Raw genomic sequence first — 24,305 nt, forward strand, 5'->3', positions numbered from 1 at the left:
GAACAATGAGATCACTTGCATACAGGCAGGGGAACATCACACACCAGGGCCTATTGTGGGGAGGGGGGGAGGGAGGAGGGATAGCATTAGGAGATATACCTAATGTAAATGATGAGTTAATGGGTGCAGCACACCAACATGGCACATGTATACATATGTAACAAACCTGCACGTTGTGCACATGTACCCTAGAACTTAAAGTATAATAATAATAATTTAAAAAAAAAAGATCTGATTTTCTGTTCCTGTGTTAGTTTGCTGAGGATGATGGTTTCCAGCTTCATCCACGTCCCTGCAAAGGATATGATATCATTTCTTTTTGTGGTTGAATAGTATTCCATGGTGTATATGTCCCACATTTTCTTGATCTAGTCTAATCTTTATAGTAGAATAATTTAAATTCCTGTGTGTATATATACAGTAATGGAATTGCTGGGTTAAATGATATTTCTGGTTCTAGATCCTTGAGGAATCCCCACACTGTCTTCCACAATGGTTGAACTAATTTACATTCCCACAGTGTAAAAGCATTCCAATTTCTCCACAGCTTCAACCGCATCTATTGTTTCTCAACTTTTTCTCATCATTCTGCCTGGAATGAGATGGTATCTCATTGTGGTTTTGATTTGCATTGCTCTAATGATCAGTGATGTTGAGTTTTTTAACATATGTTTTTTGGCCACATAAATGTCTTCTGTTAAGAAGTATCTGTTCACATGCTTCACACACTTTGATGGGGTTGTTTGCTTTTTTCTTGTAAATTTGTTTAAGTTCATTGTAAATTCTGGATATTAGACCTTTGTCAGATTTTCACTCATAAGTGGAAGTTGAACAATGAGAACACATGGACACAGAGCGGGAATCATCACACACCAGGGCCTGTTGTGTGGTGAGGGGTGAGTGGAAGGAACTTAGAGGATGGGTCAATAGGTGCAGCAAACTACCATGGCACATATATACCTATATAACAAAACTGCATGTCATGAAATAGTTAGGTAGGGAAGTAACATGATACTTTAGGACTAAAAGGAATAAGACACTAAAGCTTAGTATCTTTGTGACCCAGAAGATCTAGATTTGTAAAACTGCATAGAATAAAACTGTCGATTTATTGGTTTATTCCCATAATTATATTTTGATGACTCTAAATACATTCCAAATATTCCGAGACTCATGAGAAAGGATTCTAACTTAGCAAATGCTTAAAAATAACATCTGTTTTTGGTGTTTTAACACTTAATTTTATATGCTGTTCTTTATAAGCTGCAGAACAGCGTCTCAAAATGGTTCTTTTTTTACCAGACGAAATAGTTGTATGTTGCTTCAGTTTCTTTAAATACCTACTGTTCCTTTTGAGACCAAAAATTTCCATCAAGGAAACAAGTCAGCCTGATTGTAACATTTTATGTGTTATATTGCCTTTAAGCACTATGATTGGAGGGCTTTTCTTCAATTTGTTTAATAATCCTTGGTTAAATTAACAAGTATCCAAAGTAAAATAGCTGAGTTACTCGATTCTGTAAGGAGAAGAAAAAGCATTTAATTTCAGAAGATTAACTGAAATGGAAAAGTAAATGAATTAGCAGAAGAATTCATTTAAAGTATCAGAGATATTAAAAAATCTAGGTTCCTTTGGCTATTCAGTATATGAATGCTTAATTATAATTGTTATATGTTGAATGGATATTAGGAATAACTCACCAGGCACCTAAAACTGCCATCATAGTAAAATGAGACAATGTTGAAAAGTAAAAAATATTGTCTGGAATGAAAATATATTCAAGTTAATGCATACTTAAATGTTTTCTATTTAATACTGCAGATTGGTCCTTTGCCCACATTTGTTCAAAACTGTTATTGTAGTATTAGTGTATCCTTTTGGATTGTGCCTTTGTTATGAGTCAATTGAGAAAAGTAGTCCTACAAATGATGTGAAAGTTATTACCATCACAGAATGAATATATAATATTGTTAAAATCAAATACCCACAGAAAAAAAATAATACAATTCTGCCAATAAAAAAAAAAAAAAATGGGAGAATTAGCTGGATTACCATGCAGAGACCCTTGTTCTGTTTCATTAATTTATCCAAAACAGAGGCTGTCTTTGTGTTCTGAGCTGCCTAAAGCTGAGGACGAAGTGACACAAGCACTCCTTTGGCCACCACATCTATGACTACACTGGATTAAACCTGAAGCCAGTGCAGCACTGGATCTCACCCAAGACCTGCTACAACTACTCTCTGGCTACTGCCTATGTTCACTCAAGGCCCTGGAGCTCTGCCATCAGTCAGTGACAAAGCCAGTCAGCCATGTGGGACTAGTATACTTTAATTAACAAGAGTACTTGGGATGTACTGATTGTTCTGTAGCACGTTCACGGGGATTAAGTTTTTCTACTTTGAGGCTATTATAAATAAATACTATAAATAAATTACAAACTTTCTTCTATACATCTTTGGTGTACATAGGTGCTTGTTTCTGTACATATATATAGAAGCGAGATAATTGACTCATAAGAATTGTATATATTTAGCATTAGTATATATATTTTTTGTAGTTTTCAAAAGTGGTTGTAACACTTAACATTAAAAGCAGTATATCAGAGTCTCAGTTACCGCACATTTTCATCAAAGTCGGTATTGTGATTAAAATTTTTTAAAAGCCCTCTGATAGATGTATTAGTATTTAATAGAGACTTTCATTTGCATATTCCTGATGACTAATGATATTGAGAATCATTACATATGCTTACAGGTATTCTGCATTTATTCTTTCATGAAATGAGATTTAAAATGTTTGCTGTTTTTTCTTCAATTGTGTTTTATGACTATTGGCTATTTATTTGTAGGTATACATTATATAATCTTGATACGAGTCCTGACTTCCCTTTTCAGTCATGCCTTTTGGTGACCAAAAATCTCAATTTTAATAAAGTCAAATTTATAAATGTTTCTTTCACAGTTAATCCTTTTTGTATCTTATCAATAAATATATACATTATTGAAGGTCATAAATATATACTTTTTGGTTTTTTTATTTCCTAGGTATATTATTTTATATTTTAGTTTTACCTATGATCCAGCTCAAATTTAATTTTTTACATATGTGTAGGTCTGTATTTGTATCTCTATTTGGTTTATTTAATCTCTTAGCTTATCATTTTGCCAAATTCATGCTTCTTACATAGTAAAAATTTCAAGTAAATTTTGATATTAGGTGACAGTTAGCTGACACTGTTCTTCTTTCATATTTTTATAACTATTCTGATTATTTTACATTTCTAAATGAAATTTAGAATTACATAGTCAGCTTTGAAAAATGCTGATATTTTAATTGGAGTTGCATTCAATTTGGGGAAGACATGAATCTAAATGGTTGAGTTTTCTGATTTATCAGCATGATTATATATCTACTTTTTTTTTGTCTTGCAAACTTTCTTTGGACAATGTTCTGTAAGTTTTAATGTAAAGTTTTAAATTCTTTAAAAATTTAATTTTAATAAGTTGACATTTCTGATAATATTATAAATGGTAGAAAAATATGGGAGTATAAAAAACTTACACAAATTATGATACTGGTATATATACAAGAATAGAAAAGTAGGTCAAAGTAACAAAACAGATGATATTAAAAGTAGACCTACCAGGATTTATATAACTGGTTATAGTTTTGAGAAATGTTAAACATTCATTTTATATATATATATATATATATATGTGTGTGTGTGTGTGTGTATATACACACACATATGCACACATGATATTAATTTAAAAACAGTATTCCTAAGCAAAATATACAGAAGATTACTACAGCCCTATTTTTTTCTTATTGTCTTTCTTTCAGACAAGTGTGCAGTATAATGTACTGTTGACAATTTTCTGTTTGGAGATCTTAAGATTCCCCTGATTAAATATATCTCTTCCTAGTCTATGTCTTATTGTTAACAATATGTCTTATTTGATATTAAGGTCACAAATTGGTGTTTCTTTGTAAATATGAAAGTTTATGGAGACCAAACATATGTAAAATATACAATGTGTGCTGTATTGCATGACTCATCTTAAGCTTAAAAGTGGCACTTGTAATTTCAAGTTTTACATCAAATGGCCTTTGATAGTACTGGATAGAACTCATATTCTATGGGGGATGTGTACAAAATAATGCCCCCAAAGAGATCCATACCCCAATCCTCAGAATTACTGAATATGTTATTTTACATATCAAAAGAGTCTTTGCAGACACAGTTAAGCTTAAGTATATATAGATAGAAAGATTACTCTGGACATTCCAGGTGAGTCCAATGTATCACTTGAACCCTTAAAAGAAAAAAATCTTCTCTATCTACAGAACTAGAGAGATAGCAACATGAGAACTCTCCCCAACATTGCTGGTTTTGAAAATGAAAGAAGGAGTCACAAGTCAAATAATGTAGGTGGCCAATAGAAAAGACAAAAAAATATATTCTCTCTTAGAATCTCCAGGAAAGAGTGCAGTCCTGCTGATGTACTGAGTTTGGCCAAATGAGACCCATGTTAGAATGTTGACTCCTAGAGTCTTACAGTTCTAGGAGTCAGACATGAACAACAATTTGTGTTGTTTTAAGCCACTTAGTTTATGGTAATTTTTTACAGCAATTGAAAGTATATATATGTATATATATGCAAGCAAACACACATGCATACACATACACAAATATGTATACATATACACAAACATATGAATGCACACATATGTGTATATGTGTATGCATGTATACAGGGATATACACATATATACTCATATTTAACATCCATATTTACATCTATCATGTGTTATACTTTCTCAAAGTCAGGTGATATCTCCCTTAAATTCTCTAAGTCTTTTAAGAAAGGAATTCATTGCTGATTTAACACAAAATCAATTTTAATATTGTTCAAATATTTGATTAGTAATATTTGCCAAATTACTACCCTTTTGTGATGCATTATTAATGGAATACACGATATCTATATGTTTTTCACAGCATGCAATTTAAAATGTAAGCTAAAGCATGAACATTGTAAAATGCTTTGAAAAATGTTCAAAGTAATTTTGGATGCCGTGGTAATGGCAAATTGGAACAGATGGCAGATAGAGGATAATCAATCTCAGTTACTTAGACTGAAATAAACTTCTAAAGTAAAGCAGAGTAATTCATCAAGATAGAGAAATATTCATTAAAATCACTGTAATTCCCTCAATTTGATTTTCTATTTAGAAGTAAAGCTTCAGTTGTGCCTGTTGTTTGAACCTGCTCCCAAACAGGAGGATGCCCTATCTAAGCATGTGTTATTGGATTTTAGGCAGATATGAAGCTTAGTATTCTATTTCAGTCTATGTTGCTATGCTGCTATTAAAATATGTATATGACCTAAGAACTCAAATTTGTAAATGTATGCAGCCACATGTATACAATATTATTCAATCATATTAAAATTGATATAGATTTATAAAAAGACTTGAAACAGAAATTTTTTTAAACATTGAAATTAACATAGATTTATATGTGTGTGCATTTAGCCAAACTATACAGTATACTAATATACTGATAATTAACAAATTTATATCATGGTTCATGGAAATACGTATATATGTACATACAGTCATACACAATGAATACACAATTTATTTTGTAGTGAACACACATACAAATTTGTGTACTCAATTGAGAGTATTACACATATAATTATGATATCTGCACCCATATTCCTACTTTCGTTGCATCTATTAAGTATGTTTAGCATTTTCTGAGGGCCAAGAGAAATGTCTTAGCTTTGGCTGAAATAGACTCCAATTCCTGTTTCATAACACTATATAAAAATATTACTATGTGGCTGACATTCTCTTGCTCCACGGTTTTCCCTAACATAGTCGTTAGAGATGGTTTTCTATAGACTTATTAGTCAGTGCATTTACAAATATTTAAATGTTCTATTCAATACATTTTTGCCAATACATTTCTCCTACTGTTTGTGGGAATGTAAAATAATACAATCTCTATGGAAAACAGTATGGAGATGTGTCAAAGAAGTAAATATTGAGCTACCATTTGACCCAGCAATCCCGTTACTGGATATATACCCAAAATGAAAGACATTATCGTATCAAAAGATACATGCACTCAAATGTTTATTGCAGCACTATTCACAATAGCAAAGATATGGAATCAACCTAAATTTCCATCAGTAGAGGACTGGATAAAGAAAATGTTTTATGTGTTTATCACACACACACACCACGGAATACTCTTCAGCCATAAAAAAGAATGAAATCATGTCTGTTGCAGCAGCATGAATAGAACTGGAGGATATTGTCCTAGGTGACATAACTCAGAAACCTAGAAAGTCAAATACTCCATGCTCTCACTTACAAATGGAAGCTAAACAATGGGTACACATGAACACACAGAATGGAGTAATAGACATTGGAAAGCCCATAAGGTGGGAGCATGGGAGGAAGATGAGAGGTGAAAAGTTACCTGTTAGTTACAATGTTCACTATTTGGGTGATGGGTACACTAAAAGCCCAGACTTCACCAATATGCAATATATGCATGTAAGAAGTCTGCATTTGTACCCCCTAAATATATAAACATAAAAAATTTAAAAAAATATGTTTGCCTATTATCTTTAAGGAAGATTTACTTTTGTTCATTATATTTTTCAAATACACAAAGACTCTTACCACAGTGCTACTTTTTCTTTCTAGTTTATTGAGTCCAGAAACACCCATTTTTATAAAATCTCCACTGATTATTTTTTCTTTACTCTTGATAGTGACCAGTGGGAAATGATACAATTGGCCCTCTTTGTTCTCGAGTTCCTAATCCACAGATTCAACCAACTGCAGATTGAAAATATAGTTAGCCCTACATAGTTGCTTCTATACTGAACATATGCAAACTTTTCTCTTGTCATTATAGCCTAAAATGTATGGTACAACAACAATTTACATAGAATTTATATGGTATTAGGTATTATAAATAATCTAGAGATGACTTAAAGTATATGAAAACATGTGCAAATACTACACCATTTTACATAAGAGCCTTGAACATCCACAAATTTTGTTGTCATCAAGAGAGTTAGAACCAATCTCCATAGATAATGAGGATGACTTTGTTTCTTAAGTGGGTAATAAAAACTTGCAGAAATCTTGAAAATACTTTACTCATAATCGGCGTTTGTAAACTTACCATGGTCAAAGTTATATAGTAATGTACACATAAATAAAAATATATTGACAGGATTTTTGGCAAATAAATTATAACCCATACTTTTAAAATAAAACTTTCTAAATACTTTACACTCATGTAAAATAAATAAAATAATGCATCGAGGACTTTATGAATTATCATAAAGCAAAAACACTGGTTAATATATAATCTAGGTTAATAAATTTAGCATTAATAACAATCCTTAAATCCTATCATGCCTACTTTTAGTATCTAGTCATTTAAATACAATATTTCTAGAGAAAACTTATGTAAATACTAAGTGGTCATGAGTGGAAATATTTATTTTGTGCGTTCTTTACAATTTTATTTTTAACATTTTATCTTATTTTAGCTATAGTAGAACATTCTGGCATCTAAATTAATTACTGGTTAGCTTTAGAGTAAGTATAATGTTGCCTTGAAGAAATATTAGAAAATGTGCAAAAGGATCTATTGGGGTGAAAGTAATATGTTTACAGATATAAAATTTTTTAAAGTAGAAAATTTTGAAAAAAAAAATGAGTATTCACAATTGAAAGAATGCTTCAACAAAATCAAGTATAGTAACACAGAGGAAAAAAACTGAAGTTTTGAAGGTAAATTAATTAATTAAATGATTAAATAAAGTATCCAACAGGTCCATCTATCTCTCAAGTAGAATAACTCCTGGATGCATGGACCTGCAGGTCTTATGCACCTGTTCTAACTTTTTGACAATAGGTAACTATATTATAATCTTAAATTTTCATTATCAGTATGGTGAAACTTCCTAGGTTGACATATCTCCTTCATTATTTCAATGGATCTGTTAATCTACGTTATTAATACTCTTAACTGTCTCAAATGAAAGAACACATTTCATATTCAAATTATTTTAAATAATTAATAATGTATGGCTAATTTATCCTGATGTGGAGAAAATTAGAACAAAGTTGAATAAATCTATAAAATACACTATTAATGAAAATTTAACCAATTACAGATGACACCAGCTTACAATGGTTTGACTTAATGATTTTTCAACATTATAGTGGTACGAATGCAATATGCACTCAGTAGAAACTGTACTTTGAGCACTCATACAATTATTTGGTTTTTCACTTTCAGAGCAGTATTTATTAATTTACATGAAATATTTCACATTTTATTATGAAATGTATTTGTGTTAGATGATTTTGCCCAACTGTAGGCTTAGGTAAATGTCTGAGCATATTTAAGGTAGGCTAGGGTAGCCTATAATGTTTGATAGGCTATTTGTATTAAATGCCTTTTTGATTTACAATATTTTCAAATTCTAATAGGTTTATTGGAATATAACCCTCTTTATGCATACAGCTGCATCTTGACAAGATAGGATTATATCCCAATAAACATTTTTTAATAGGCTAAAAGTACAAGGAGGTTTTAGTACACCAAGCAAAATTAACCCAAATAAGACAACCTCAAGACATTTAATAATCAAATTCCAGAAGGTTAAGGATTTTAAAAAGGATCCTAAAGAAGCAAGAGAAAAGAAACAAATAACATATAAAGAAGCTCCAGTATATCTGGCAGGTGACTTCTCAGTAGAAACTTTACAGGCTGAGAGAAAGTGGCATTACAAAAAGTGCAAAAGGAAAACAAAATATTTAATCCTAGAAGAACATGTCCAGTGAAAATATGCTTCATTTCTGAAGGAGAAATAAAGATCTTAACATACAAGCAATAGCTGAAGGATTTCATCAACACCAGACTTTTCCTCCAATATATGCTAAAGCGAGATCTTCAATCTGAAAGAAAAGGACATTAGCAAACAATAAGAGATTATTTGAAAGTACAAAACTCATTGGTAATAGTAAGTACACAAACAAATACAGAATATTATAACACTGTAATTGTGCTATGTACATGACTCATATCTTGAATAGAAAGACCAAAAGAGGAATCCATTAAAAATAATAATGGCAACAACTTTTTAAGACTTAGACAATATAAATATAAACAACAAAAAGTTAAAAAGCAGGCAGAGTTCAAGTGTAGAGTTTTTATTAGTTTTCTCTTTGCTCGTTTGTTAGTTTGCCATTTATTTATAAAAGTTGTGTTATATTGTCATGGGTATAAAACAATGAGTTAGAATATATTATCTGCAATCATCGTGGAAACTTCAAATCAAAATCACACAACAGATAGAGAAAAACAAAGAGCAATAAATTAAAAAAAAAAAAAAAAAACCCACCAGCGAAAAATCAGCTTCATTTTAAGGAAGACAGTAAGGAAGGAAAGAAGAAAAAAAAAAAAAAATCAAAAATAAACAAGACAAATGGCAGCAGTGAGTTCTTACTAATAACAACATTAAATGTAAATGGACTAAACTCTCCTATCAAAAGACATGAACTTGTTAAATAAAGGGAAGAACAAGACCCAACAATCGATTACCTAAAAGAAACACACTTAATCTGTGAAGGTACACATAGACTAAAAATAAAGGGATAGAAAAAGATATTCTGAATACATAAAAACAAAAAAGTAGAAACAACTCTACTTATATCAGAAAAGTAGATTTCAAGACCAAAACTATAAAAAGAGACTAAGGAGGTTATAATATAATGATAAAGAAGTCAGTTGAGCAAGAGGATGTAACAATTGTAAATATATATGCATACATCACTGGAGCACCAACATATAAGGCAAATATTATTAGGCCTAAAGAGAGAGTTAGACCCCCAGCACAATAATACCTGGATACATCAACACCCCACTTTCAGCATTGGATAGAACTTCCAGACAGAAAATCAATAAAGAAACATCAGACCTGTTCTGCACTATAAAACAAATGGACTGAATAGTTATTTACAGAACATTTCATCCAATGGCAGCAGAATACACATTATTTACCTCAGCACATGAATCATTATCAAGGATAAATCATATGTTAGGTAACGGACTTAAATCACTGAAAAAAAATACAGTAAGTGTCTTATCTGACCACAATGGAATAAAACTAGAAGTCAATTACAAGATAAATTTTGAAAACTATACACAGCACATGAATACTAAACAATGTGCTTCTTAATGATCACCAGGTCAATGAAGAAATTAAGAAGAGAAATGAAACGCTTCCTGAAGCAAATGATAATGAAAACAAAACATATCAAAGCCTGTGGGATAGAGTGAAAGCAGTACTAAGAGGAACCTTTACAGCTATAAGCTTCTATATTGAAAAAGTGGAAAAACTTCAAATAAATAACCTAATGATACATCTTAAATAACTAGAAAAGCAAGAGCAAACCAAATCCCAAACTAGTAGAAGAAAATAAATAACAAAGATCAGAGCAGAAATAAACGAAATTGAAATGAAGAAAAAAACACAAAAGAACAACAAAAGGAAAACTATTGTTTTGAAAAGATAAACAATGACAAACCTTTAGTCAGAATAACTGAAAGGACAGAAGAGAGAGAAGACCCAAATAAATAAAGTTAGAGCCGAAAAAGCAGAACTTAAAATTGATACCACCGATGTTCAAAGGATCATTAGTGGCTCGTATGAGCAACAATTTGCCAATAAATTGGAAACCTAAAAGAAATGAATAAATTCCTAGAAATGTACAACCCGCTAAGATTCAACCATGAAAAAATAATTATAATTTTAAAAAGCCCAAATAGACCAATAACAGGTAAAAAGACCAAAGCAATAATAAAAATGTCCCAGCAAAGGAAAGCCTGGGGCTCAATGGTTTCCCTGATAAATTTTACCAAACACATAAAGAGGACTAATACCAATCATGTTCAAATGATTCTGAAAAATAGAGCTGGAGAGGATATGTCCAAGCTCATTCTACAAGGGCAGAATTACACTGACACCAAAACCAGACATAGACAGAACAACGAAACAAGACTGCCTGCCAATATTCCTGATAAACATTGATGCAAAAGTCCCCAAAAAATCCTAGCAAACCAAAACCAACAATACCTTACAAAGATTATTCATAATTACTAAATGGGAATTATGCCAGGGATGCATTGGTGGTTGACCATATGCAAATCTATCAATCAATGGCATACATCATATCAACAGAATGAAGGACAAAAACCACAGGATCATTTCAACTGATGCTGAAAAAGCATTTGATGAAATTCCATATCCCTTCATGATAAAAATCCTCAACAAACTAAGCATAGAAGGAACATACCTCAACAGAATAAAAGCCATATATGACGGACTCACAGCCAGTATCATATCGAATGGGAAATGACTGAAAGCTTTTCCTCTGAGATCTGGAACACAAGAAGGATACCTGCTTTCACCACTGTTGTTCAACATATTACTGAAAGTTCCAGTTAGAGCAATAAATAAGAGAAAGAAATAAAGCCATACAAATTGGAAAAATAGAAGTAAATTATCCTTGACTGCAGATGATATGATCTTATATTTGGAAAGAGCTAAAGGCTCCACCATAAAAACTATTATAACTCATAAAAAATCAGTAAAGCTGCAGGATACAAAATCAACATAAAAATAAGTAGCATTTCTATATGCTAACAGTGAACAATCTGAAAGAGAAATCTAGAAAGTAACCCAATTTGAAACAGCAACAGATAAAACTAAATACTCTGGAATTAATTTAGCCAAAAATGTGAAAGATACGTACAATGAAAACTATAAAATATTGATGGGAAAAAAATTAAAGAAGACACCAAAAAATGGAAAGATATTCTATGGTCACGGATTGGATGAATCAATATTGTTGAAATGTCCACACTAAAAAAGGCCATCTACAGAGTCAGTGCAGTCTGTATCAAAATACCAAGGACATTCTTCACAAAAATAAAAAAAAAAAATCTAAAATTTATATGGAACCATGAAAGACCCAGAATAGCCAAAACTGTTCTAACCAAAAAGAACGAAACAAGAGGAATTACACTACCTGACTTCAAATTATACTACAGAGTCATATAACCAAAACAGCACAGTACTAGCATAAAAATGAACATATAGATCCATAGAACAGAGTAGATAACCCAGAAACAAAATCACACATCTAGAGTGAACTCGTTTTAAACAAAGGTGCAAAGTACCTACGTTGGGTAAAGGAAAGTCTCTTCAATAAATGGTGCTCAGAAAACTAGATATCCATATGCAGAAGCATTAAATATATCCCTATCTCTTGCCATATCAAAAATCAGATCAAAATAAAGACTTAACTCTGAGATATCAAACTATAAAACTACTACAATAAACCATTGGGTAAAATCTTTGGACTTTGGAGTGAGGAAAGACTTCATTAGTCATACCCCGCAAACACAAGCAACTAAAGCCAAAATGGACAAATGAGATCACATCAAGTTACAAAGCTCTGAAGAGCAAATGAAATAATCAACAAAACGAAGAGACAATTCACAGAACGGAAGAATATATTTAAAAACTCCACACCTGACAAGGGATTAATAATCAGAATATATAAGGAGCTCAAACAACTCTAAAATAAAAAACCTAATAATTCAGTTTAGAAATGGGAAAAAGATGTAAATAAATATTTCTTAAAAGAAGACGTACAAATGGCAAGCATGTATATGAAAACATGCTCAGCATCATTGGTCATCAGAGAAATGCAAATCAAAACTAAAATGAGATATTACCTCAACCCAGGTAAAATGGCTTATATCCAAAAGAGAGACAATAACAAACCCTGGCAATGATGTGGAGATAAGGAACCCTTGTACCCTGTTGGTGGAAATATAAAGTCATATAGATACTGTGGAGAAAAGTTTTAAGCTTCCTCAAAATCTAATAATAGAGAGCTCTCATATTATCCAGCGGTCCCATCGTTAGGTATAATATAAAAGCAAGAAATCAGTATATTGAAGAGATATCTGCACTCCCGTGTTTATCAGAGCATTATTCCCAACAGCTAAGATTTGTAAGAAACTTAAGTATCCTTCAGAAGATAAATGGATAAATAAAAGATGGTACTTATACATTAGTACAAGGGAGTATTATTTGGCCATGATAAATAATGAGATCCTGTCATGTACAACAACATTAATGGAACTGGAGGAATTCATTTATTTATTTATTTATTTATTTATTATTATTTTTTATTTATTTTTGAGGCAGAGTTTTGCTCTTGTTGCCCAGGCTGGAGTACAGTGCCATGATCTCCGCTCACCACAACCTCCGCCTCCCAGGTTCAAGCAATCCTCCTGCCAGACATGCATTTTTATACAGGCATACAATGTATACAAAATGCATACGATGCAATACAAAAATATCTCATGTACCCCATAAATATATACACGTACTATGTTCCAACAAAATTCAAAATTATAAAATAAAGGAATCTAATATTGTTTTTAAAATTAAAGAAAATGAGGAAATTGGCGTAAATGTTTATGTTAAGAAGTAGAGTTAAAGCATCACATCTAAGCAGACTATGAGTGAACTACATTTCTAATACAATCATTATGGTCCTAAACATCTTTTACTGGGGCAGAGCAAGTTCCTGATATTTTTTTTAGTGTACCATGCAAATGTGGAAGCCAGAAATTGACATGTATATCATGAAAGATTTGGGAAGAAGATAACTGCAGATTGTGGTAACTTAAGTATTTTTTAACATCTCTTTAGTACAATGCTAATGAAAGTGAAAACAAAATGTTTAAGTAATTTTAGAAATTGAACATGAGGATATTATCCTTTCAGATTTATATATTGCAAACTTTTAATATAAAGACTCTGAAAAATGGAACATGGACTTAGTGTCCATGAAACATTATTTTTACTCTTCATATGTATTCAATTTACTCTGCACAATTTTAAAAAAGCTTTAAGGAATACATGAATATATATTTCATAATTATATTGAACTTTTGAACAAATTGATATTTTAAGTCACTCTGTATGACAGTTCAAGATTATCACCTAATTGTGTCATTATTTAAATGTAATTTTTCATGTAAGTTTGTTATTCTGTTACTGACATCAAAGACATTAATCAAACTGTCTTAGTCGTTTTAAAAAATGACTTTGACATAAATTTTATCTAGTTCATAGAGTGTTATATGAGGCATATGGGAGGCTATAAACAGAGGAGAGTTCCTTACTCTGCCTTATCCATAATCGTTGCTTGTCAACACTAGCATCTGTAGCATGTACTGATTGAACATACTTTTTCCAAAGAAAAGTGAAGTAACAAATCCCACAAGATCAACAGTGTTTAACGAGAATATTGGTATTTTAAATTAAGATTTAACCATCTAACACAAATATCTCATATAATTTTAGTCCACTGCAGAATTTTATGACTATCCTGCTATTCAAAAGATATGTCTTTTCCCTAATCAAATTTTGGATTAATTAATATTGCTTACAAAATGATGTATTCTTTCCCTAGGTTGGCATTCAAATTCATCACACCCTGCATTGTTCCTCGTGAAACCTATTCTAATGCCACTAGTGTCAAATATATCTTAACTAGCACTGATGCTACAATTAAATATTTGTGTATACTTGTGCATGAGATTTAATTTTTTAGTATTGTTTAATCAAATTCAAAATAAGAATAATATTGATTTATATCAGAATTGTGGGTCTTATAAAATATCTATATTGTGTATTAAATAAACATTTAGTGCCCAGAGATATCTCCTGGTTTTTAGCCAATGTGTTTTTCTTAATTTTTGTGGGTGTATAGTGTGTATATATGTGTGTGTGTGTGTGTGTGTGTGTGTGTGTATGAGGTACATAAGATGTTTGAACGGGCATGCAATGTAAAACAAGCACATCATGGAGAATAAGGTATCCATCTTCTCAAGCATTTATCCTTTGAGTTACAAACAATCCAACTGCACTCTTTAAGTTATTTAAAAATGTACAATTAAGTTATTATTGACTTTAGTCATCCTGTAGCACAGTCAAATATTAGTTCTTGTTCATTCTTTCTATTTTTTGTACTCATTAAAATCATCCCCACCCTCCCCCGAGACTCTCACTACCTTTTCCAGCCTAAGATAACCATCTTTCTACTTTCTATCTCCATGAGTTTAATTATGTTAACTTTCACCTCCCACAAATATGTGAGAACATGCTAAGTTTGTCTTTCTGTGCCTGGTTATTTCACTTAACATAATGATCTCCATTTCTATCTACTTTGTTACAAATAACTGGAGATCATTCTTTTTTATGACTGAATAGTACTGCATTGTGTATATGTACCATATTTTTTTAATCCATTCTTCTGTCGATAGACACTTAGGTTACTTCCTAATCCTAGCTATTGTAAACAGTGCTGCAACAAACATAGGAGTGCAGATATCACTTCAATATACAAATTTCCTTTCTTTGGAGTATATATCTATCAGTGGGATTACTGGATCATTTGGTGACTCAATATTTAGTTTTTTGAGGAAACTCCACACTGTTCTTTATATTGGTTGTAAAAATTTACATTCTCACCAACAGTATACAAAGATTCCCTTTTCTCCACATCCTTGTCAGCATTAGTTATTGCCTGTCTTTTGCATATAAGCCATTTTAACTGGGGTAAGACAATATCTCATTTTAGTTTTGATTTGCGTTACTCTGATAATGAATGATGTTGAATATCTTTTCATATGCCTGTTTGTTACCTGTATATCTTCTTTGAGAAATGTTTATTCAAATATTCTCCCCAGTTAGCGATTGGATTATTATGTATTTTTTCTACAGAGTTGTTTGAGCTCCTTATATAGTCTGGTATTTAATCCCTTTTCAGATGGGTAGTTTGCAAATGTTTTCTCCCATTCTGTGGGTTGTCTCTTCAGTTTGTTGATTATTTCCTTTGATGTGCAGAAACTTTTTTTACCTCAATGAGATGCTTTTTACTCATTTTTACTTTTGTTGCCTATGCTTGTGAGGTATTGCTCAAAAATTTTTGCCCAAGCCAATGTCCTGGAGATGTTCCCCATGTTTTCTTCTGGTAGTTGTATAGTTTGATGTCTTAGATTTAAGTCTTTAATCCATTTTGATTTTACTTTTGTATATGGTGAGAGATAGGAGTCTAGTTTTATTCTTCTACATATGGATATCTAGTTTTCCCAGCACCATTTATTGAAGAGACTGTCCTTTCCCCAGTATATGTTCTTTGCATCTTTGTCCTAAGTAAGTTCACTCTAGGCATGTGGATTTGTTTCTGGGTTATCTCTTCTGTTCCTTTAGTCTATGTGTCTGATTTTATGCCAATACCATGTTGTTTTGGTTACTGTTACTCTGTAGTATAATTTGAAGTCAGTTAATGTAATTCCTCCACTTTTGTTCTTTTTAGTTAGGTAAGTTTGTGATATTCTGGGTCTTTTGTGGTTCCATATAAAATATGGGATTTTTTTCTATTTCTGTGAAGAATGTCATTAGTAATTTGATGGAGATTGCATGGAATCTGTAGATGGCCTTGGGTAGTGTGGACGTTTCAACAATATTGCAGCCTATATGGCCTAGATTGTTCTCTAAGTTCATTAGAGACACAGAGCACTGTAGCCCACAGTGACGAGGTTTGTGGGAACTCAAGTTCAGACTGTTGGGATCCTCTGGCTAGGGGTGGCTTAAACACTGTCTCCCTGGGCAGGCATCAGCTGAGTTTGATCTGCTTTTCTGTTCTGTTTTACCAGGACAGCACTCAGTTCAACCCCTGAAAATTGCTGTAATCTCCCTCCTCTAATGCCCAGAGACACTCTCCTCAGCTTGCAGCCTTGCCAGGGGCTGTAAGAAGGGTGGGATTCACATTTTAAGACTGTTTTTTCCATCTTTTCAGTGATACAAAGATAAAACCAAGTAGTATAAGGGCTCACCTGACTTTTGGTTATTCTGAAGTGTCTTTTCTGTGTGGATGGTTATTACATTGGTGTCCTTGAAGAGGGGACTGTCAGTAGAGCCTTCCATTCTACCATCTTGCACTGCTTCTCAGCATAATATCTTGTTTCTTGAACTAGTTTTACCTGCAGTACTTCTTTTACCTGTAGTACTTCTACCCATTTTTCAAGGTTTAGGTCAAATTCCATCAAAAACCAAAGGAACTACTCTTTTTTGTGCTCCCAGGGAAAAGGAATCTTTACTTACTCAACACTGATATCATTAATCAGTACAGAGTTGCCAGTTTGCTTGGGTCAGTCCCGGGTTATTCCTGTTGTATCTATCAGCAGTTGTCCATAGCATCCTTTTTAACTCACAGAAGTAGCCAAGTAAAATGATTAATTACACAGCCTCCTATTTTGTGTCACTCCAGAGCTACCCTCTATACCTTCTTTGGGTGAGAGTTGTGTATTCATTTTTGTTTCTCTAATTAAATTGAAGTATGAGGATAAGATTTCCCAACTTATATGTTTTCAGTTTTTAAATGTCTACATAGCGCCTTGGACATTTTGTAAATTTAGCAAATACATGTTTACTGAGCTATGTTGATTTTGGTTCATAATCGGCATATTTGACATCATTCAAAATATTAAAATGTTTTGACAGTACTTTTATAGCTATAAATTCTGAATATGCATATCAAAAATATGCTTATTCCTTATCCTTATTCCTATTCTTAAAACAGATATATAAATGAGTTCAATAATATGAAAAAAGATAGATTTTAAAAATAATAACATATAATTTAGGAATAATTATTCACAAATATTTATTTTCTTTCCATTTTCTACTAGATTCAGCAGATCCAGAGGTAATTTAAAACAATAACCCTGTGCTTTCATGATCTTAAAGTGAGGTAGATTGATATTGAAAAATGTGCCATTCTTCCATAAATGGTAAATCTAAATAAATGTAAATAATACTAAATGTAAATAATATATTTAAATTAGTATAATTGTTCCATTGGAACAGAACATAAGACAGTGAAACTTGAGAAGGTATTCCTTTTTTTTTTTTTTTTTTTTTTTTGAGACGGAGTCTCGCTCTGCCGCCCAGGCTGGAGTGCAGTGGCCGGATCTCTGCTCACTGCAAGCTCCGCCTCCCGGGTTCACGCCATTCTCCTGCCTCAGCCTCCCGAGTAGCTGGGACTACAGGCGCCCGCCACCGCGCCGGGCTAGTTTTTTGTATTTTTTAGTAGAGACGGGGTTTCACCATGTTAGCCAGGATGGTCTCGATCTCCTGACCTCGTGATCCGCCCGTCTCGGCCTCCCAAAGTGCTGGGATTACAGGCTTGAGCCACCGCGCCCGGCGAGAAGGTATTCCTAAATGAGGTATCATTTACTAAGATCTGGAGAAATAGAATTATGTTTCCATTAGCATAGTGACTTACATACCTTGTAAAATTCTTCCAGTTAATTAAAAAAAAAAAACTTGTGACAATATAAATATGAAGGTATATTGAAAGCCTGTTGATCTTTAGCAAGAAAAGGAATAGTCAGAAGCTATAAATTCAAGACAGGAATAAAGGGGTTGAGTTACTATAATGAGCTACTTACTTTAACAAACCCAAAATCTCAGACTGAAGGCATTAAAAGGTTTTTTATTCCCCTGCAACCATCCCCAGCAAGACAGCTCAATGTAATTGTTTGGTGGTGGAATCCATGTGGTAATTCTAAAAGCCTGACTCCTTCCATGTTGTGTAGATATTCATGAGCGACTTTGAGTCCACTGCAGGAGTCGCTATATCTAGTTTGGTAGCTCACCTGGGAGATTTTTGAGGTTTTAAGGTCCAGGACTGTGTTGCATCACTTTCCACCATATCCCAATTGCAAGAGTTTATCACTCAGAGATAAAATGAAGCTTAGAAAAGCTAGCTTCCAACCAGCAACTCTGTGTTGTGAAAAAAATTGTAAATTTTTTTGGTTAAAACTAGGTTTCTGTTTGTACGTGTTTGATCTAAGTACTGACGTTTGGACACTCAAGTCATGATTTCTTTGGCAATGCAATTTCGTCAAAAATGTTATGAGCTTTTCATTTCTGTTTCGTATGTTTGTTACAGATCCATGCATTTGTAACCACAAGCAAAGTTATTTCCTAGATTGATTTTTCAATTAATTGTGAGTTGCTTTACTCGCTTATCCTCATTCTTCTCTCTCTCTAACTAGTGACAGACGGCATCAGGAATGGGAAGAAAGGGTGTATCATCATTTGATTTTTGATCCAGGGTTGACTCTTGTGTGGATTGTGTTACTCCAAACCTTCTTCAGTCTTAGAACTACATTTGGGATTTCTTAATAGTGACCCTTTGCAACTCTGCTGACACAAAATTTTTGAACTCCATTCCATTGAACTTGTAAAATTACCAAATCCTCAGAGCTCAAAAATTTTAAAACATCTAATACATTGCTAAATGCATTGGTTTGAATCAATACATATCTCACACACTATTTTTAACCTCTAGAGTCTTAGGTCAGCAGACACTTGATCTACCTTCCAACTTCTAATTATCACAGGCAAATTTTTTTCCAAGTGTTTTGACATTTTTTTTAGCATGTCTATACTATAGGTTATGTTGTAGAAGCAAGCAATCTTATACCACAATGGAATAAGATCAATAACATTTATATTTAACTCGTATTATGTGCTAATGGCAATGTGGCTTTGAGTTTGACTTTGCAACATTTTTGCTCTGGGATCAAAGTTAATAACACAGCTACTACTAGGAAGACTTACAGCCATTGTGGTAGAAAGAAACCGAGCTTTGGAGAGTCTAGCACCAGCAAATAAATGTTATAGTTCTGGAGAATATAACATTTTCACTTATAGCTCATTAGATAGGATTAATTCCATGTCCTCATCAAACCATAAAGAGACCAAAAAGATTAACAAAAGGTTGTATGTAGATAGTAAAGGGTTGAGCCAGAGATATTGGAGAACAACAATAATGACTACTACAATAGGTCTCTATTTGTCCTAATTTTGTGACATAGTCTTTTTGAAGTATTGGCCGATGTATGATGCCTACTATTTTTCACCTGATACTAAAGAAATAACTCATTTATCATTATAACACATCAAGTGACCAATTTATGGATTAAATAAAGTAAGGATAGCACTGTTAATGTTAAATCTAAAACATCAGTGACTTTGCAAAAAAAAAAAAAGTTGTTCTTGCCATTAAAACCTAAATCAGTGGTGTGAGATCTCTGATTTAAGGTTATTATACAGAGACACACCCTTAGCATCTTGTGGCTCTGTCACTGTCTAAACATAGACACTGATCTACGAGACAGAAGAAAGAGAATTATTAATCATTTGACAGATTTTTAATGTCAGGGCCTCAAACTTTTATATGTCACTTCTGCACATGTTCCATTGTTGAGAACTTAGTCACATAATCACACCTAAATAAATATACATGGGCAAATGTAATGTGGTCCCTGGTTGATCAATCACACCACAGTAACAATTTTATGTTCTATAAGGAGTACAAAAATAGTTGGTGCAGTATTATCTATCTGTATCCTACATAGCTTCCTCTCTTAACTAAATGCTTGAAGTTTTGAGCTTCTCTTTTGAAGTTTGCACTGGAAAATAATTCAGAAGGTAATGCTTTTTCATGTTAAGGTACCTGATAGGGGACTACCTTATAAAAATGGAACCCCAAAGAGAAACGATTTTATTATAAAATTGAAGAAAAATATTAACTCCTGTGAAAAATGTGTCTTAAAGGAATAAGCCTGCCTGACTCTTGCATCAATTAGAAGGGGAAAAAGATTTTAAGGTAATTTGTGGAGAAAACACGTAAAATATCATGAACTAAACTCAAATGGCTTTTGTGAACTACTTACAAATAAAATTTATGAAAACAGTTTTATTTAAATAAGTTGCTAGTAAACTTAGCCACATTGACAAATGATTTGCAGATTTTCTCTGGAAAAGTACATCTTCAAATCAGACCTAGAAGGATCATAATAGATTAACCCTCCAAGCACTTGGATTCAACGAAAACACATATTATACAATCCAAATAGAATCATAAGTGAGCAGCAACAGAAAAAAATGAATGAACAGAAAACAGGGAAAGACTTATTCTTCCTTTTGGGAAGTTTTACGGAGAATACAATAGAGGTTAATTTATATTCAAATCAAAATTCTAAGCTTAAAGATGAACAAAAGGAAAGCATTAAAAAAAAAAGCTCCAAGATTTAAAAAAATGAATACTTCTTGAAATGTACAATATAATACAAACCATTAAAGCAGCAGAGACTCTTTAAAAGGCACACTAGATAAATTTTAAAAGAGAAATTGTGAACTTGAAAAAAAAAAGATGTAAATACATTAATGAGTACCTTAAAAAAAGATGAAGGAATTGGTAAGCTACCTAGAAGACAATGTGACAAGGCTCATCTACACAATAATTTTATGTCAATAGAATATAATAGACAGAATGGAAAGGGATGGTTTTGCAAAAGATTTTAAACTTTTCCACAATTGCCAAGAGATGTGCAATATAAAATACAAATTTCAATTTTAGGCTCAAAGAAAAAGAGGAAAACACCAATATAGATAGAGAATAAAAATACAACTAGAGAAAAATGATTACCTAATCAAATTTTCAAAAAATTATTAAAAGGAACAGTTCTTTCTCAATAACACCCATAGGAATAAGAAAACACACACATACACACACATGTGCACAGACTTTTTTGAGATGAAATTCTGTAAATATACAAGTTTAGACCAAGAAAACTAGATTTTTAGAAGCAAGTACATAATTAATAATTTTTTTATTTAACAGAAACATGAGAACATTTACTACTAATCTACTTTCATTGCATAAAAAGGGAAATATTCCACAAGTGATGTCTCAGGAAACCGAATAAGCAAACTGATAAACAAAAAGGTAAATGCAAACAAACATTAAGCAAAGCAATAATAATTATTATATCTAATTTTTTAATTTAAAAATAGTACCATATTTACTTATTGAACAGCTCTAATTTTGAAGGGTAGATGATCAGGTTTAAAATATTCTACAGACTTTGTATTATTTAGTTAAGTATACAAATATTAATAAAATTACACCTGGTAAAATGTTATTTTAAATTATATACTATTAAAATAATGGGCATAAAACAGGGAACATATTGAATGAGATCCATATTAAAAGACAAGTGGTAGTTCACTAAAGTGAGGTAGTGGGAAGCAATAAAATGGGAAGAGAACATTTCAAAGAAAATAATTTATGCCACGGTCATATGGTAGAAGAGTTGTCACCTTTTATGAGCAATAAAGAGAATAATTTTTCATAAATGACAGTTCATTTCAATTCAGAAAAACTTCTATGGGGAACAGGTAGAAAAGTTGGATGACAATACACATACATCTCCCCAACTGCCCCCTTAATCATCTCTACTGAGTGCACATGCACACACACACACACACACACACACACACACACACACACTATGTGAAAGTGTTGGAGAACCACCAAGGCAATGAGGACATGAGATTCCGGAATCCTGGGGAGTAGAGAGGCATCAAGGTAAACATTACTTGTTTGGAAATACTGTCCCTTAAGATATTTGTTAATTCTTTTCCAGTGTGGGGCCAAAAGAATAAGAAGCAGAATCAAAATCTTAAAGGATTGGGATAATGAAAGACATGTTTCAGAGTTTTACATAACATGACTATGGCTACAAAATAGGAGTTTAGAGTTAAAGCAGCTAGGATTTGAGAAGTAGCATTTTTGGCAATAAGTGAAGAACACTGAGGTAAACCTTACATTTTACTTCACTTTTTTCCACTAAATTTTTAAGAATGAACAAAAGGACCAAAAACTTACCAGAAAGTCGTAGCTAAGATAATTCAAAAACTGGAATTCAAGGTTCACCAAATAGTAGAGATATTGGCAAACATCATATCCTGAACTTCCATTGAAGGTTTTATTAAGGATACACCCTTAATAAAACCTTATCTTAAGGCAATAAACCAATCTTCACAAAGGCTGAAATACAGCTTCAAATTGACTCGGTTCCATGTGTTGATCTGTGCTTTCTGTAATGGCATGCTAGAAAACACAATTAAACCTTTGGAAGAAGGTAACATTGGACAGGTTTCAAATTATCTCTCCATTTTTCATACAAAATATTCAGTTTTAATTAAAAAATACCAATCATGTTAGTGGACAACTTCAAATGACAAAAAAAAAAAAAAAAAAAAAAGAGGAGGAGAGGAGGAGGAGGAGGACAAAGAGGATGTGGAGATAAGATAATGGAGTTAGCATGCATGAGTTTTAAAATAATATGATTAATTTTTTCAGGAAATAGATGACAAAATGGAAATGGAGACTTTCACCATTTTGGTTTCACCAAATTACTGGCATCCAAAATGGGGACCACAAATAGGGGGTACAGTGCTAACTACTACCAAAACAGAAGAAGAAGAAGGAGGAGGAGAAGAAGGAGGACAAGAAGGAGGAGGAGGAGGAGGAGGAGGAGGAGGAGGAGGAGGAGGAGAAGAAGAAGAAGAAGAAGAAGAGGAAGAAGAAGAAGAAGAGGAAGAAGGAGGAGGAGGAGGAGAAGAAGAAGAAGAAGAGGAGAAAGAAGAGGAAGAAGAGGAAGAAGGGGAAGGGGGAACCTAGGATTTCTGTTTTCAAAGTCAATAAATATAATTCACACATTAACAAAATAAGAAAGAACAAACAACATATGATGACCAAATTTCATATCCATCACGACTAAAACTCTTAGAAAACCAGAGACAAAAAGAAACTTCCTTAACCTCAATACATTTACATAATAAAATATACAAAGCATCAATAAACATATGAATATCTGTAACACATCAATGGTAATAAGGAGAATGCAAACTAGAACTATTCTAACGTATTTCTATAACTTATTAGGCTAAAATTAAAAAGACTAAAAGTACTAAAAGCTGGAGAAGTTGTGAAATAACAGAAGCTTTTATCTACTTCTCAATTAGTACAACCACTTTAGTAAACAGCTTTTCAGCCTCTATGAAAGTGAGTGTGTAAATACACTATGTCCCCAGAGTTTTATACCTGCTTTCATAGATAACACAAACCCATGGATGCATGTATCAAAAGACATGTGCAAGAAGGCTAGCTATAATATTAACTGTACTAATTAAAAATACAAAAGTAACCCAAATGCTCATTAACTATCTACTGAGAAAATAAACT

General features: G+C 32.5%; 1 long non-coding RNA gene across 1 annotated transcript in view; it reads left to right on the forward strand.

Annotated features, from left to right (window-relative positions):
- Positions 1–24,305, forward strand: part of LOC103884585 — a 61,830-nt gene that overhangs the window by 32,236 nt on the left and 5,289 nt on the right. The gene's annotated exons all lie outside the window — the stretch shown is intronic.

This window comes from Papio anubis, chromosome 3 (genome assembly GCF_008728515.1).
Source record: "Papio anubis isolate 15944 chromosome 3, Panubis1.0, whole genome shotgun sequence".
Lineage (NCBI taxonomy): Eukaryota > Metazoa > Chordata > Mammalia > Primates > Cercopithecidae > Papio > Papio anubis.